Source organism: Lissotriton vulgaris, chromosome 8 (assembly GCF_964263255.1).
Source record: "Lissotriton vulgaris chromosome 8, aLisVul1.2, whole genome shotgun sequence".
Lineage (NCBI taxonomy): Eukaryota > Metazoa > Chordata > Amphibia > Caudata > Salamandridae > Lissotriton > Lissotriton vulgaris.
Genome location: NC_141696.1, coordinates 495,611,927 through 495,629,039, shown reverse-complemented (window position 1 = coordinate 495,629,039; position 17,113 = coordinate 495,611,927). Strand labels below are relative to the sequence as shown.

General features: G+C 45.3%; 1 protein-coding gene across 11 annotated transcripts in view; it reads right to left on the bottom strand.

Annotated features, from left to right (window-relative positions):
• The window catches only part of LOC147697229 (F-box-like/WD repeat-containing protein TBL1X), a 929,968-nt gene that overhangs the window by 518,106 nt on the left and 394,749 nt on the right, over positions 1-17,113 (bottom strand). Inside the window, exon 1 of one of the 11 annotated variants that reach the window (XM_086934321.1) lies at positions 11,540-11,635. The exons of the other annotated variants lie outside the window; for them this stretch is intronic. The gene's annotated coding sequence lies outside the window, so the exon portion shown is untranslated. Of the gene's footprint in view, positions 1-11,539; positions 11,636-17,113 lie in introns of those variants that run through there. 11 annotated transcript variants of the gene reach the window in all.

Here is a 17,113-nt window from a genome sequence, read left to right as displayed (position 1 = left end):
CATATGTACACACGCACGTGCATGGCCATTCCTCTCCCTACCACTGGATCCCTACGCACACACTGTTTGTGTGTCTTTGTACACTTTACCCCGGCTGCCGCCGTGTGTGCTTGTCCACCTGGTTCTCTGTATCCTTGTTGGGAGTGTGCTGCTCTCAAGATCTGTTGTATACATTTTGCGCCAGCCCCCCTCTCTCCCCTCCCACTGCGTGAGGCACGCATGTTTGTTTTCCATGTCCCCGCCCTCCCATTCCAGGCTCTCAAGTGACCTTTCAAATTGGCCCCCTTGTCGTCCAGCCGGACAATAAGCTTCATTCTGAGGACCTCCTCCTCTGCACAGACCCAGACACCTCCTGTTTATTCAGCATAGGTTACTTATCCGATACACCAAGGTCAGGCGCCTTCTATCATGAATGTGAGCAGTAACTGGGGCAGAACTGGCCATAGCAGAGCATGTTACAGCAGATTGAGCCGCAGGCATGTTGTTTGTTTATTTTGGTGACCATAGACAAATGGCGTCTCTTCTGTATTCTACAAGAGTTATTTTTGTCTTCCAGAGTGTGCGTCTGTGTACTACTCGAAAAACCTATTGCGTACTTCGCAACCTTTCGAGTCACGTGGTCTGGTGAGCACGAGAGATTATGGAGGCTTGTCCTTTTGAAATCAATGAAGATTAAACATTTGTGGAGGACGAGGAAGGTTTTCAGGAAATCTATGGAGACATTTGGCTTGGGATGATGGTTTAACTGGAACCTTGCACATTTGCCTGTTTGAACAGATAAGTAGAATTTCTATGGAAATGGCGAATACAATTATACACAGTGCTTTAAATGCGCAGGTACTATCCGGCACTAAGTTCCTGCACTTCTTTAATGTGAAAGGGAGAGCACCTGCACTTCTCAACACTGCTTGAATACATTAGTACGGCAAAGTTGGTGGTAGCGTTTCTCAGGGAGAGAAAACGTCCGCACCTTCCGTTAACGACTATTTTCACTGATCAAGTTACGTGTGTAATATCAAGGATAGAGGTGCACTGAGAACCTGGTGAAACACCCACCACCACGGGTGTGATACAAAGCAACTTAATGCCAGTGTCAATACTTAGGAAGAAACCAAGTTACAACAAGCACCCTCTGAGAAGTCAGGAATCAAAATGAATTCTGCATATCACATTAGTTATTTTACGACTTTTTCATCAGTTTCAGACACAAGTTCATGAGAAGAAAAAGGGGTTTCAAAGTATGGATCCAAAACCGTACGTAGTTCTTCAAAAATTCTTTATTTTAAGCACATTAAAAGTTCTCCAGCTCTGCAATGCCGACACGTGTTTCGCCCACACAGGGGCTTTTTCAAGGCAATCTCACTCAAGATGGACAGGTCTGATTGTCAGGATGATATGATCGGTGTGGCGTGGCCGGTATCGTACAGGAGTGTTAAGAATCCTATTAATTAAAGTGTAGGCGGTAGCGACGTTCAGGATGTAGGTTCAAACATGATAATTAGTGGGGCGGCAGTAGTCACTTAGTGGAGATCAGTTCTAGTTTTCATGTATAGAGTTATGAAGACCTTGGTAAGTCTGTTCAAAGTACGTGTAAACGCCGGATCTCCACTGCTCAGCACTCGAAGGGTGGAGGACGAGGAAGGTTTTCAGGAAATCTATGGAGACATTTGGCTTGGGATGATGGTTTAACTGGAACCTTGCACATTTGCCTGTTTGAACAGATAAGTAGAATTTCTATGGAAATGGCGAATACAATTATACACAGTGCTTTAAATGCGCAGGTACTATCCGGCACTAAGTTCCTGCACTTCTTTAATGTGAAAGGGAGAGCACCTGCACTTCTCAACACTGCTTGAATACATTTAGTGACAGAGTACCGGCACCTCTTAAGAACAAACAGGTACTCTAAAGAGTAAGTACCTGTACTTCTAGATTTCCCTTTAAAGCACTTATTATAAGTAGGGACACTAAGCTTTCAATCCAGTGATAGACATTTCATCCAGACAGTGCACGTCACACAGTGGCGGCTTTAAAGTGCCGGTTTCCAAGAGATGAGTCATTCGTACTCATGTACGTGTTAGATTAAGTGTATTGTAGATGGACGCTGTGGTCATAATACTGCAGCTAGTTGCAAATAGCCTCGATTCTATTCAAAGGTGAAAAGAGCTACTCGAAGCTCAGTTGGTAATACTGTTCCAATATACGTTTAACTTTTGAGTCACAAGCTCTGGCAAGTTTAGAAGCCATTCGAAACAGACATGTCAGATACAATTCTTACCTTAACTTTGCAAACCTGTATGGAATATGCTACTTACCAGTATGCATCTGTTCTTGGCATAGAGGGCTGCAGAGGGGTACATTATGAATAGATCGCCATCTGGTGTTGGGCTCGGATGATTGCACTTTGTTTTTCTCTTGGAGAGTCTTTTGTATCTTGGTGACTCCTCCTTTGGTTGGTAGTGCGCATGGGCATTGGCTCCATCCTTAGATTGTTTTGCCATAGTAGGGTTAGATGGAGTAGTATGATAGAATACAGATAGGAATGCCCATGTAAGTGTATCTAAATAAGATAATGTTGGAACAGACACAGGTTTCCGGGGAGGCTGGGAGGGCATGTACCACTCTGCAGCCCTCTATGCCAAGAACAGATGCATACTGGTAAGTAGCATATTCCGTTCGAGGCATATGGGCTGCAGATGGTACATTATGAATAGACTATACAGCAGTTCTCTCCCTAGCGGTGGTCACCCGTGTCTGTTGCAACTGTTTGAAATAAAGTCTTTAATACAGCTTGTCCCACCCTAGCTTGTTGTGTTGTGTGTACATCTACACAATAGTGCTTTGTGAAGGTGTGCGGTGTAACCCAGGTAGCTGCTTTGCATATGTCATCTAGTGGAGTGTTCCCCAAGAATGCCATAGATGCTCCTAGTTTATGTGTAGAGTGAGCTCTAGGAGGAACAGTTAATGTTCTCTTTGCTTTTAAAGTAGCATATTTGAATACATTTTACAATCCATCTGGCAATGCCCGCTTTAGAGATGGGATTGCCCTTATGTGTAGGAGAAAACGCAACAAATAGCTGTTTTGTCTTTCTGAAAGTTTGTGTTCTTTCTATATAGTACAATATTGCCCTTCTGACATCTAATGTATGTAGGGCCCTTTCCGCTACCGTCTGTGGTTTTGGAAAGAAGACCGGTAATTCCACTGACTGATTGATGTGGAATGCAGAAATTACTTTTGGTAAGAATTTTGGGTTTGTTCTAAGAACCACTTTGTTTTGGTGTAACTGCATGAATGGTTCTTGAATCGTAAAAGCTTGTAACTCACTTACTCTTCTAAGTGACGTGATAGCTATGAGGAAGGCCACCTTCCATGTGAGGAATTGTATTTCACACCTATGCATAGGTTCAAATGGTGGTCCCATTAGTCTGGTAAGTACTATGTTGAGATTCCAGACTGGGGAAGGTGGTCGTCTTGGTGGAATGACTCTTTTGAGTCCCTCCATGAAAGCTTTAATTGCTGGTACTTTAAACAGGGAAAGATGTTGCCTGTTTTGTAGGTATGCCGCTATAGCTGCGAGATGAACCCTGATAGAGGTATATGCTAAGTTACATTGCTGCAAGTGTAGTAAATAGCAAATGATCTGTTTAGTGGATGCGTCCAGAGGGTTGATGTGCCTACTGTTACAGTGTATAGCAAACCTCTTCCATTTTGCTGCATAGCATGCTCTGGTGGTAGGACGCCTTGCTTGTTTAATGATTTCCATACATTCTGGTGGTAAATCTAAATATCCAAACTCTATGACCTCAGGAGCCAGATCGCTAGGTTCAATTGTTTGGGATCTGGGTGTATTATTTCTCCATGGTTCTCTGTAAGGTGCATGGGTAATAATCTTAGCTTTTGATGAGGCACCTGTGAGAGTTGTAGTAGCGTGGTGAACCACGGCTGTCTTGCCCACGTGGGTGCCACTAGTATCATTGTCATTGAGTGCTGCTGCAGTTTCTGAACCACTAACGGAATTAGTGGGAGAGGGGGAAAAGCGTAAGCAAATCTGTTGGACCAATTTATCCATAGTGCATTGCCCTGGGACCGGTGGTGTGGGTACCTGGATGCGAAGTTTTGGCATTTTGCGTTCTGATGATTGGCAAACAGATCTATCTCTGGTTGCCCCCATCTTTGGAAGAATGGCTGCAGTATTTGGTCGTGCAGCTCCCATTCGTGTACTTGTTCTGACTCTCTGCTTAGGATGTCTGCTATCTGATTTTGAACTCCTGGTAGGTGTTCTGCTAACAGATAGATCTTTTGAGGAATGGCCCATCTCCAAATGTCCTGGGCTAGTTTGGATAGGTGGAGAGAGTGTGTCCCCCCCTGTTTTTGAATATAATACATTGCAGTCATGTTGTCTGTTCTGATCAGGACTGCCTTGTTTGTTATTTGCATTTGGAAAGCTTTTAGTGCTAGAAATACTGCCAATAGTTCCAAGTAATTGATGTGCAGTTTCTTTTGCTGCACACTCCACTTCCCCTGCACTGTGTATTTGTCCATATGCGCTCCCCATCCGGAGAGCGATGCGTCCGCTGTTATTATCACTTGTGGAATCGGTTCTAGGAACGACCGTCCCTTGGAAATGTTTGTTGTGTTCCACCACTTCAGAGAGCGATGCGTACGGTCGTCTACCAACACCAGATCTGTAATCTGACCTTGAGCCTGATTCCACTGTGTCGCTAGACACTCCTGTAGTGGACGCATTTGTAGTCTGGCATGTGGTATTAGCAGTATGCAGGAGGACATCATGCCTAACAGCTGCATAAACACTCGTGCTGGTAGTGAGTGTTGTGGTTGAAATCTTTGTATTAACCCGACCATTGTTTGTATCCTGATTGGATTGGGATATGCTATGGCTCTTTCTGTGTCTATAGTAGCCCCCAGATATTGCTGAATTTTGTTTGGTTGCAGGTGTGATTTTTTGTAGTTCACCGTAAACCCTAGGTGGTGCAGCAATTGAATCGTCTTCTGTGTGTTGTGAAGACATTCTTCTTGTGGCTTGGCCTTTATTAACCAATCGTCCAAGTAGGGGAAGACATGTATTTGTTGTCTTCTTAGGTGTGCTGCCACCACAGCTAAGCATTTTGTGAACACTCTTGGTGCCGTTGTGACCCCGAACGGAAGGACTTTGAATTGACAATGTTGTCCTTCCACTACAAACCTTAGGTATTTCCTGTGGGCTTTGTGAATTGGGATATGAAAGTAAGCGTCTTTTAGATCCAGTGTAGAAAGAAAGTCCCCTTTCTTCAGTAAAGGAAGTACCTGTTGGAGCGTGACCATGTGGAAATGTTCCGAATTTATGTATGCATTGAGAGGTCTGAGGTCTAAGATTGGTCTTAGAGACCCATCTTTTTTGGGGATTAGGAAGTATAGAGAGTATACTCCTGTCCCTTGTTGATGCTTTGGAACCTTCTCTATTGCATGTTTTTGTAGCAGTGCTAGTACTTCTTCTTTTAACAAGGTCAGATGATCTTGACTCATTGGACGCTGTTTGGGGGGATGTTTGGTGGGGTAGCTGTGAGTTCTAGGCAATAACCATGTTGGATAATTTGTCTCACCCACTTGTCTGATGTGATGTTTTCCCAGACAGGTAGGAACTGTGATAGACGTCCCCCGACCGGTGTTATGTGGTCCAGGGGAAGTTGTATTAAGTCACTGTTTTGGGGTTGAGGAGTTGCGGATGTTATTATTTCCGCGGCCTCTACCCTTGTTGTTGTTACCTCTGTAACTACCTCTTGAATTACCTTTGGGTGACGTAGGTGTGAAAGAGGTGGATTGCTGATTTGTTCCTGTATTTTTTGAGGCTCCTCTATAGGTGGATCTACGAAAGGAACCCCTTTGTGTTGGCTGTTGCAATGCTCCCATTGACTTAGCCGTTTCTGTATCTTTCTTCATCTTTTCTAAGGTCTCATCTGTGCTTGAGCCAAAAAGTGTTTTGTGATCAAAGGGTTGGTTCAATAAGGATGTTTGTACTTCTTGTTTGAACCCTGAGATTCTAAGCCATGCATGTCTCCTTAACATGACACTGGTGTTGATGGATCTTGCTGCAGTGTCTGCTGCGTCTAGGGCGCACTTAATGGAAGTGTTAGTTATTATCTTTCCTTCCTGTATTAACCTATCTGCCCTCTTCTGATGTTCTTTGGGGAGATGTGTGATGAGTTTTTCTAATTCATCATAATGTGCCCTGTCGTAACGTGCAAGTAGCGCCTGTGTATTGGCTATACGCCAGCTATTTGCCGCTTGTGATGCTACTCTCTTGCCTGATGCATCTATTAATTTTGACTCTTTATCAGGTGGAGGGGCCTCTCCTGTAGATAATGAGTTCGCTCTTTTACGAGCGTTTGAAACTACAAGCAAGTCCAGAGGTACCTGCCCTTTGATAAATATTGGATCCTTTGGAGCCGCCTTATATTTTTTATCAATTCTTGGGTTTAACACCCTAGCCCTCACTGGGTCTTTGAATATTTCTTCTGTGTGACTGAGAAGACCCTTCAGCATAGGTAGAGTACCTGATGTTCTTTGTGCATTAGGTAGTGTCTCTAATAGGAAGTCCTCTATTTGAGGTTCTGTATGTAGATCTACCTTATGATATTTTGCTGCCCTATTAATGAGCTGTACAAACCCTGTGTTATCATCAGGTGGTGAAGGCTTTGAGGGATATAACTCTGGGTCGTTATCATCTGACCCTGCGTTATAATTTTCCCATGGGTCATCCTCATGTGGGATAGTGTCATCATCCCCTTGAGGTTCTCCCTCCCCTGTATCACTGTCTACATCAGACTGAGGTGTAGATGGTCTTGGTGTAGAAGGTGCAGGAATATTTGGCTAGGTGTGAGGAATAGGAGAAGAGGGTGTGACTTTAGGTCGGGGAGAAGTAGGAGGAGTTGTATTTGTATCCAGTGTTCTCTTTTTTGAAGGAAGAGATTTGTCTTCTATCTGTTCATTCTTCCTCTTCTTCGTCACTACTTTGCCAGTTTGTGGATCGATAAACAAAATCTTTTGTTTGGGATCTGTCTGCTGCTCCTGTGTCGGTACCGAAGCCTTCGGTTCCGAAAGGTGCCTTTGTTTTCGATCGTCAATGTTCGGTGTTTTCGTCACCGAGTGTTTGCTCGATTCTGATTTTTTCGGTGTCGAGTGAGTCTTCGACGTCGAATCATGTTTCTGTTTCGACATGGAATGTTTCGATGCCGAGCTTTCCCTTGCATGGAGCTTCGGCGTCGAAGTCGATGTCGACCTCTTCTCGGATCCGACATGGTGGGAGACCGAGTGTTTCGGTTTCAGTTTCGGTTTCGTTGCCGGGCCCGAAGGCGGGGCGTCGGAAACTTTTTTCTGCGGTTTGACCGGGCTCAAAGGCGGGGTCGTTACCACACGGGGTCGGTTTTTTGATAAGGGGACGTCGTCACTCACGGTTTGTTGCACGTCGAGTTCTTCGACATCCGACTCGTCCCCTTCCGACCCCGACTGATCCTCATGATCATCTTCTTCATCAAGTTGCTGGTCTCCGAACAGCTCCGGGATCGCCTCCGACTGCATTCTGGAAACCTCGTGTCTTCGAGCTCGACGATTTCTTATCGTCGACTTGGAGGAGAATGCTGCGCAGGCTTCGCAGTCCCTGGATTCGTGTTCAGGCGATAGGCAGAGGTTGCACACCTCGTGTAGGTCCTTGTGTGGGAACTTAGCACCACACGTTGGACATTTCTTGAATGGAGTCCTTTCCAAGGACTCCGGGCTTGACTACGTCGAGAAAGGCCTCCTGTTCGTCGACGTAGATCAAAGTTTTTTCTTCGATGTTAGAGTCGAAACGCGCCGTAATGGGAATGAAATCGCGTTCGATAACAATACCGTCGAATTGGAAAGGAAATACGCCCGATAAGTCACTTCTTTTCGAAGTCGATCTGGAGCGTCTCAATCCTCATCCGAACCCGATGGCGGAAAAAAACAATCTAAGGATGGAGCCGATGCCCATGCGCACTACCAACCAAAGGAGCAGTCACCAAGATACAAAAGACTCTCCAAGAGAAAAACAAAGTGCAATCATCCGAGCCCAACACCAGATGGCGATCTATTCATAATGTACCATCTGCAGCCCATATGCCTCGAACTGGTTGAATTTTTTTTATTGAAAATCTACGCTATTTATTAAATGGACTTAATTGATACCCTCTCAATCTTGCCTAGCAATCAAGTTAATGTAAAGTGCCTGCTTTCTACACTTTTCTTCTCTTCCCACCGATACATGCATCTGCAATGTGAATGAAAAGAGCACCAATCTGGTCACCCTTGCACAACACAAAAGTGATTTGAATGTGGGCGGCACTTCATTCAGCATGCTTCTAACCAAGCACACTCCCCCTACATTTTAACGTGCTATCCATCTGCCGATTCACTTCAATGTGTTATCAGGGAAGGAAAGTGTATTTTAATGCAATTACAATACAGTCCTACAGCAAAGAATCCCAGATAATATCACTTCCACTTTGTGCCCTGTTTGCCCTACACACTGCTGGATTGTCACCTTGGATTGCACTCACCCCTCCTTTCTCCCCTTTCGGCCGCTTTGATGTTTTGGGCACGCCAAAGGAACTGGCCTCATTAACTACCAAAGAAGTGTCCGTGGCGCTGGAAGGTCAGTCTGGCAGCTCGAAAGTACATTACAGTGCGTTTCCCTTTTTAAAGCTTGGTTGGCTATTTGTCCACTCCCTTTCATTACAAATTCAGAGGTTCCTGAGTATAAAGTGTCATTTTAAAGGTTTGACTGATTCGTTTTTAATTAAAAACAAAAGGAAAGAAAACTGTACCTCTAGATAGGCACATGTTAAACTTTCTCTCTTGGGAAGTGTTCTATTATCTCATGCACTTGAAAAGCTATCAAGTGTCCAGAAAGTGTACAATTAACAAGTTAATTTTTAGCTGCGACCCCAACCTCTTTTACATGACTGCTTTGCTGCAGGCCTGCTTTAGCAGTGAAGAGTTTGCAGCACACTGAATGCAGGGCATCAATTCTACTCTTGCAGTAAGATCAGGTATTCTATTCCTCAAGAGTGACCTCTGCGAACTTCACCTGCCAAGGAAACAAGCATTTACAATGCAATGGTCTCGGCATTATTAAAGGTAGAGCTATTGGCATTGCTCATGACATTTTTTTTCTTTTCTTTTTTTAAAACATAAATAAATGGTATTGTCATTTACAATGGCAATAGGTTAGCATTAGAGAGTAGTAGAGAGTATTCACGGGCACAGACCCACCCACACACACACACACACACACACGCACACGCACACACACACTCAGACATACACACACACACACACACACACACACACACACACACACACCCACACCCACACACACCCACACACACACAGAGCCCCCCCCACACACACACACACACAGAGCCCCCCACACACACACACAGAGCCCCACACACACATACAGAGAGCCCCACACACAGAGAGCCCCACACACACACACAGCCCCACACACACACAGCAAGCCCCCCAAACACACACAGCGAGCACCCCACACACACACACAACGAGCCACACACACAGCGAGCCACACACACACACACAGACACACACACACACACACACACACAGCGAGCCACACACACACAGAGCCTCACACACACACAGAGCCACACACACAGAGCCACCCACACACACAGCCACAGACACACACATGAGCTATTCAGGATGCATAGCTCCTACTGCCACAAATTTACGGTTCAGTACCACTATGAGAGTAGCTGGCTGTGCACATTTCTACAATTTCAGAGACAGGACGAAGACAATACTTGGGTACTTTGGAAAGCCACCTCCTCCAATAAAATGGTTTGAGGGGCGTGAGTTCAACGAAGCCCCTTCCTCACAGGCTGGATCTCCGGTATTTGGGGGGCAACCACCACCACCTCCTCAGACCTAAAAAGACGTGGTGTCGCGGAAGTGATCTTACTACACCTGCAAAACTTATTTATGTAGCGGTTGGATAAGTGGAGACGCTCTACAGATTTTTATACTGAGGACTCCCAGAAATACTGGATGGGGGATTTTGGAACAGAGTACTTCACCAAGTATACATAGATCCTGGGGAGAAAACACCTCAGAAGTCTGGAGGACCTCGGCCGAGCTAGACTACCACACAGCTCCAGGACTTTTAATTGAAGCCCAGAAGGAATAAGAAGATTAAGAATGCCTTCAGCTACTAGTAAACTGCAGGATACAAGCCCTGCGTTAGCCATTTCTGCAGCATTAAGTAACACACTTTCTTAACTACAATGACAGCTACACTCTGTTTCCGTATTTAGCCTGTAATGTGTTGTACAACTAAAGCAACATGAGTTTTAGCCAGTTATAAGTGCCTTGTGCAATGTAAAACTTGCATTAATTCAAACTGTCAGTGAGCATCCCTCATGCAACAAACTTTAATAAAAGTTAGCAGAGGTAACAGTAGGGGCCATCAAAGAAGGTGTGGCCAAATGGCCAGATCTGCCAACTTTGGAACTGTGGAGGTCCCGGCATCGGCTGAATAGCCTGCGATTGTGGGCATTTTTTTTTACTCCGCCCCAAAGAAATTGGCCGCAAGTACAAATGCGGTGTATGTATTTATTAGGATGTTGCCATTTATTTAACTCAGGAATTCGGTGAATCAACTTCCAGCATCGTTAAAGAGTTGCCAAATCACTGTCTGGATGTTTCAGATAGAGTTGGGAGCCCCATCGAGCCCAGACGTTGACTTCATGTATGCCTGAACAGAGGGTGTCAGACATATATTATTGCCTGGTAGAATTGTTGAGACAATTCTCTCTAGTCCACTTCTCACAGACATTTTTACAATACATGCAGATGTCTTCCATATACAGCTTGAAAAAACTTAAAAACCTAGCCGCCCCACACTCAACCCCCTGTCCACAGTTCCATTAGGTGAGCCCCTGCATTAATTTTGTTTCTTTTAAACACCGTGGTGTCGGTAAAAGGAGGAGCCTTATGCTGCTGTGACTAGGAGAGCACACACCATGTTTTTTCCCCTCCAGAATACTTTTTATAAAGATATAACTATTAAATGTCACTAAAGTAAGTTCCTGCAAAAAAGCAAGTGTGCCGCGAAATGACCTAATCAATGGCGCAATATACAGGGAAACGGTCTGTAAAAGGGAGTTGCTTGTCTTTACTAGGGTAAAAAGTATGACGGACCACAATAGGGGACTATAGATGTCCAGCAGTACCTCTATACGGGCTGCGTTAAAAGGAACCACGACTTGTGGACAAACCTTCAAAATGAAGGATGGCTGGCCACCCTTCTCTGCACGTTAATATGACAAACTAATCCTACTCAAGTAAGTCACAAAAGTCCCGATCGCTGTCCCACGTCTCTTCCTAAGGGCCCTATCCCTCGTGTCACCGTCCTCAGTTGCATAGTTCCCGCTTTAATGTATTCAGGACACCCTGTCACTCTCTGAAGGCCCGTATGTTAACGTGCGCGCCCCTGGCACTCACCCGGTGAGCTGGGTAGTTCAGTGGAAGCGAGCAGTGGAAGGCTCCCGGACTCTCCATCCTCGCCCTCTTCTTCCACTTGGTCTGCCCAGCTGGGCTTCGAGCTGTAAAAGAGAGGGATGGGGTAAGACACGGAGCTCCACTCAACCGCCTCTCCCCATGAAAAGAAATACTCCGCAGTCTTCCACCCACTCGTAGTCGCCGGTCGGCATGGCTGCAGGAGGGCCCTCGGAAGAGGAGCCCAATGCTACGAACACAGCCCAAAGAGAAAACCACACGCACGTGTGCGGACCTCGGGCTTCGCTTGGGATCTAGTCTCCTTTCTCTCTCCATGCTCCTGGCTAGTTACCGCGACCGCCCTTTTAGAATGGGGTACATGCATTGACGAGTGAGAGAGACCATATTTAATCGGATTAGAATGCCCTGCAATAGAGGCCTTACTAGTGCTACCTGTTTCTGTAAAAGATGTATACGGAGGCCCCTTTCACTGACAAATTTAAGACTCAGAAACATGCTAATTTTGCTTTTGACAATTGTTTTATAAAGTGGAAAGCGGTGCTGCAGGGGCAGCTAAATATAAAGCAGCGCAAAGTGATGTTTTTCTAGTTTCCAAAAAACAGGCGTTTCTCCGAGCCATTTCTGAATGACCTCGGAGAAACATGGTGGTGTGGAGCGCTCCTTTCTCGCCTTCCGGAGATCGGAAAGCAAGAGAGGAGCGCTCCACACCACCATGTTTCTCCGAGGTCATTCAGATATGGCTCGGAGAAAGCATTGTCTTTTTCAGATTCGGAGCGTGGTTTTCGTTCTCTCCTCTTCCCATTGGCTGGAAGGTAAAATTCCAGCCAATGGGAAGAAGAGAGAAAGAAAACAAGAAAGAAGCTTAAAAAATGCCCCCGAATCCGAAAAAGACGGGGCTTGAACCGAGTGACGCCCCTCTCCTTCAATGGCTGGCCTTCGTTTAGGAAGCCAGCCAATGGAGAAGAGGGGCGGGTTCAAGCCCCCTAACTTAGAAACATTAAATCTCGGAGCTCCGCCCACACTGCTACGCAGTGCATCGCAGTCCTCGACCTAAAAAAGATGAAGCTCTACCGTCGCCTGCAAGGCACCTTCAGAAATACTTCATCAGCCTTCAATCATTTGAAGACGTCTCAAGGAACAGAATAACGTTTGTTTAAAACTGCTTCAAACTGCAGTTTTTTTACCGTTCCTAAGTGCTGTAAACAACAGGGGTTACTGTTAACCAATTTTAGAAAACCCAGTTATCGACCTCAAAAGGATAAATGGCTGAGTTAGCCTTGCCTTGATTGCACCTAGTAGCCTGCATTTAACACCTGATGCCAACAGTGAGCCCTTACATTACCAACCCCTCTTGAAAGCAAAATAGTGAACAGAAGTATCTTCTCATGCTTATGACCGTTTCTTTTTTAATGTTTATATTTATATATTATTTTTTTTACAAACGGTTGTTCAAATGTTTAATGTCATAAAAGGCAATGTATATCCTCAAAAATGTAGTTACAATGGGTATTAATGCCCCACTCGAGTATACACACAGCATGTTGTACGGAAAGTAGCATAAGCTGGCCAATTTCTCATTTAGACAAATCATGAAACTGCCCGGCACTCACTGTACTGCCGAATTAGGATTTCTATGTGTGCTGTGGCTTATAGTTTGATCACCTGCATGCTGAAAATAAGGCCTGCAGCAGTGTTCTGGTGCCCTCTGTTGAACAGAACCACACCACAACCACACACACAACCACAACCACAACCACACACACACACAACCACACATAACGACACACACACACACAACTACACACACGCTACCCCTCAACACACACAACAACAACCACACATACTATACATACCCACACACACTCTACACACTCAAACCACACACCCACACAACCACACCCACACACACACAACCACACACACACAACCACACCGTCAGAGCACACTTTCACCAGGCACAGACACCACCAGCCGTCAGTGCACGCTTTCACCGAGCACAAACATCACCAGCCGTCAGTGCACGCTTTCACCAGGCACAAACACCAACAGCAGTCAGTGCACGCTTCCACCAGGCATACACCACCAGACATCAGTGCACGCTTTCACCAGGCACACACACACCACCAGCCGTCAGTGCACGCTTTCACCAGGCACATACACACCACCAGCAGTCAGTGCACGCTTTCACCAGGCACACACACGACCAGCTATCAGTGCACGCTTCCACTAGGCACACACACCACCAGCCTGCAGTGCACACTTCCACCAGCCATCAGTGCACACATCAATTGTTAATGCATCCACAATTAACTATTGTAGCAATCGCAGTATGGCACACTTTACTTTTAAACATATGCTTCTAAAGCGCAGAATGCAACCATTGCTACAAAAATAAATACACTTTTTTGGCCTCCAATTTATAGACTTTTGTTGCAATTGGTGTTGCAGTATTTCGCAATGCCAATAGCTCAAACTTAATTAATGCGAGACCTATTTCATTGCAAATGCTTGGTTTATTATGCTTGACTTATGTACATGGGACATGGATCTTAGGCACCCTTTGTTTTTGCTCATGAAAAATGAATATTTCTGCCAAATTATGCTGGAAAGTTGGCAGTGATTCGGATAGGGGAGACTGTTTGCTAATCTTCTGGGCCAACCTTACTTGAAGAATGCATAATTTACCCATAACCTCTTAAAATTCGGATCATGCTGGGGTGCGTCGGAAAGTTGGGAAGTCAAACTCCAACAAGTTCGACAATAGTTATTTTTTAAAATACATTTCAAAGGGTTATTTACAGAGGTCTACCACCACCCTGAATTTCTCACACCTCTGGAATCTTGCAGCATCGATGTTATCGTCAATCAAACTAAAAATCATGCTTTCTGGCTCCAAGATCACATGTTCTAAAAACTCTAGTGTAGGACCTGACGTGCTGAACGGATTCAGGAATAAAGTGGATGAGCCAAGCCTCTGCAATACTTAGAAAACTGTTCAGACAAACTCACGTTTATGTATAACTACAAGCAAGACATCCCATACAAAGGATGCACTGTTCTTCAAGGCAGTCATTAAAAGGTACAGCCATGGCATTGAATTCTGCAGCCAGACTTAAAAACCAAGACAGAATCAGGCTGGCCTTCCTACTGTAGACGTCACTTTGTAATGCTGTGAATTGCAGCTTGATTACAGGTGCCACTGTCCTTCACAATGGTACTCTTCTTTTATGGACAATGCGGCCCTCCTGAGATTCAAACTAGTTCTGCACAATATAACCAGATCTGAGCTCAAATAAATTTGGCTATGTAACAGAAATAACTGAAATACAGAACTAGCCGTTCAAGCATCTCCTCACGTACCACGCACCGGGCAACGTCATAGGGCAGCATAGGGCGTTCTTGATTAGTTTTTCTAAGAATGGTGTAAACTGAACTAACAGTCAGATGACACTAAGAGATATGAGGCCAGCCAAGCAAGTATTGGCAAAGCCAATTGGTCTTGCTTGTTATTTTGAGTCCTAACTACAACAATGAAAAACATCTTGCTGCAGTAAAAAACGCAGATAAAACGATTTCTTTCTGCATAAAATAAAATACATCTATGAGATAAAGAAAGTAATGTCTCATCATTTAGACAACTCGAGTTGAAAGTTTGTCCCTCGTGCATTGTAATGTAAGCAAACAACAGAGGAGGAATAAAACGCAAAGCAGCCTGCAGCATTTGGTGAGAGGTACTTATACCTCTGGACAAACAAAATCCCCTCCCCCATGCATACTTAAAAAAAATTGGCAACAACGGGTATTGCAGTGACTTAAGCTATCAACCCAAACCTGAAAAATCTAAAATGCCCATTGGTTCCAAGTTATGAAAAATAGTTTTTGTGTGCAAGGATGATAACGTGGCAAAGAATACTAATGTCATAGTTTCAATAAATCCTATTTAGGCCTCAATCACTCCTTTTTAGGGCTCGTCCTATTAATCCTGCAAGGGATAATAGGACGAGACTATTGGGGCTAAACCAGAGGCTAAACCAGCGGATTTCCGACAGTTCACGATGCGCGCCCACATCAAAGCCATCAGCCTCCCTCCCACAGGCAGCTCGGCCTCAGGCATTCACCCAGGTGCGCGCTCGGCCTCACTTCTCCTCCCCCCTAATTAACATCCCTGATGTTTCGCACTTCTTTCACGGCCGCGAGGCCGTGCTTCAAAGGGATCCGCCCGCCCCCTGCTTTAAGTAAAAGCTTCTTTCTTTGCCTCTTCCCTCTCTGATCTCTTTCGCCCCCATTTTTCACTCTCCCAGCTTGTATTACTCGCTCGCTTTCTTTCTCCCTTTCGCTCTCTTCACCTCTCTTGTTTTTCTCGCCCCCTGCCTCCTATTTCTCCTCTTTTCTTTCATCGTCGTCTTTCTTTTTTGGTAGGGCCTTGGAGTAGTACCAACACGCATTACCCAGCATTGAAGCTCCGCAACTGGACCGGGTTCCCCGACCCGACATCCACTATAGCGCCTTGCAGCTAATGTCAGCTTAGTCCTACCACTCACGCATGCGCAGAGCGTCACATCGCAGCCATAAACCTGGTTGGTGAAAGTGTCTTCGTGACCACCGACCACCCAGCACATGACAACTAACAGACCCCTTCCGCGTCCGTACACACCCGCACGAGGCGCTACAAAGATGTTCACAGGATCAAACAAATTTACCCCTCAAGTAGCGAAACACAAACAAGAATGACCACCTCAAGCAAGTACAAAGAACCACACACAGGAGCAGAGGAAAAGGGCACCCAGATGAGTAAAGGGTATACACCTGTTACAACGCATTCGTTACTCCGCACTACCATTACAACGCGACTTTTACAACGCATACCATTACAACGCATTGCGCTGGGGGGCGCTCTAGGATAGGGAATAAGTATAATTTACTATCCAACACCTTCCCTAGGGTCCACGGGGACTGGAGTTAGAATAGTAAATTATACTTACCACTATCCAGCACCTCAAAGCGCTATGCGTTGTAATGGTATGCGTTGTAATGGTCGCGTTGTAATAGTAGGTAGTTGTAACGGTATGCGTTGTAACATGGTACATCCTGAGTAAAGCACTGTGGTGCCAAGTGAATGATACAGGGTGCTATACACATGCCAAAAGCACAAGCGCCATTATACATGGGGGCATTCTTTCGCCTATGAGCCTTGTCTACTCCTCGTTTTTTTTTTACTTTCACAGAGGGCAGCAGTAAACCACTCGACCAGTGTATTTTTTTTTTTTGTAGCACAAAGTCGTCCGAAGATATTGGAGCGCTTTAGGCGAGTACCAGTTACATTACACATGGACACATTCATTTTAGGTGGGCACGGGGAGATTACGTGATTTGGCCAGAATCACAGGATGTTGAGCTGACGCCGAGACTCGAACCTGGTTCCCCAGTTCCTGAGTGGGCAGCTCCGGCCGTTAGCTCACATTCCCCCCCCTTACGTATGTGTGCTAAACGGCAGGCATATTGTACAGCTATGCAGCAACTATAGTGGCAAGTTTTTAAAAATCAAGTCAATATTGCTCC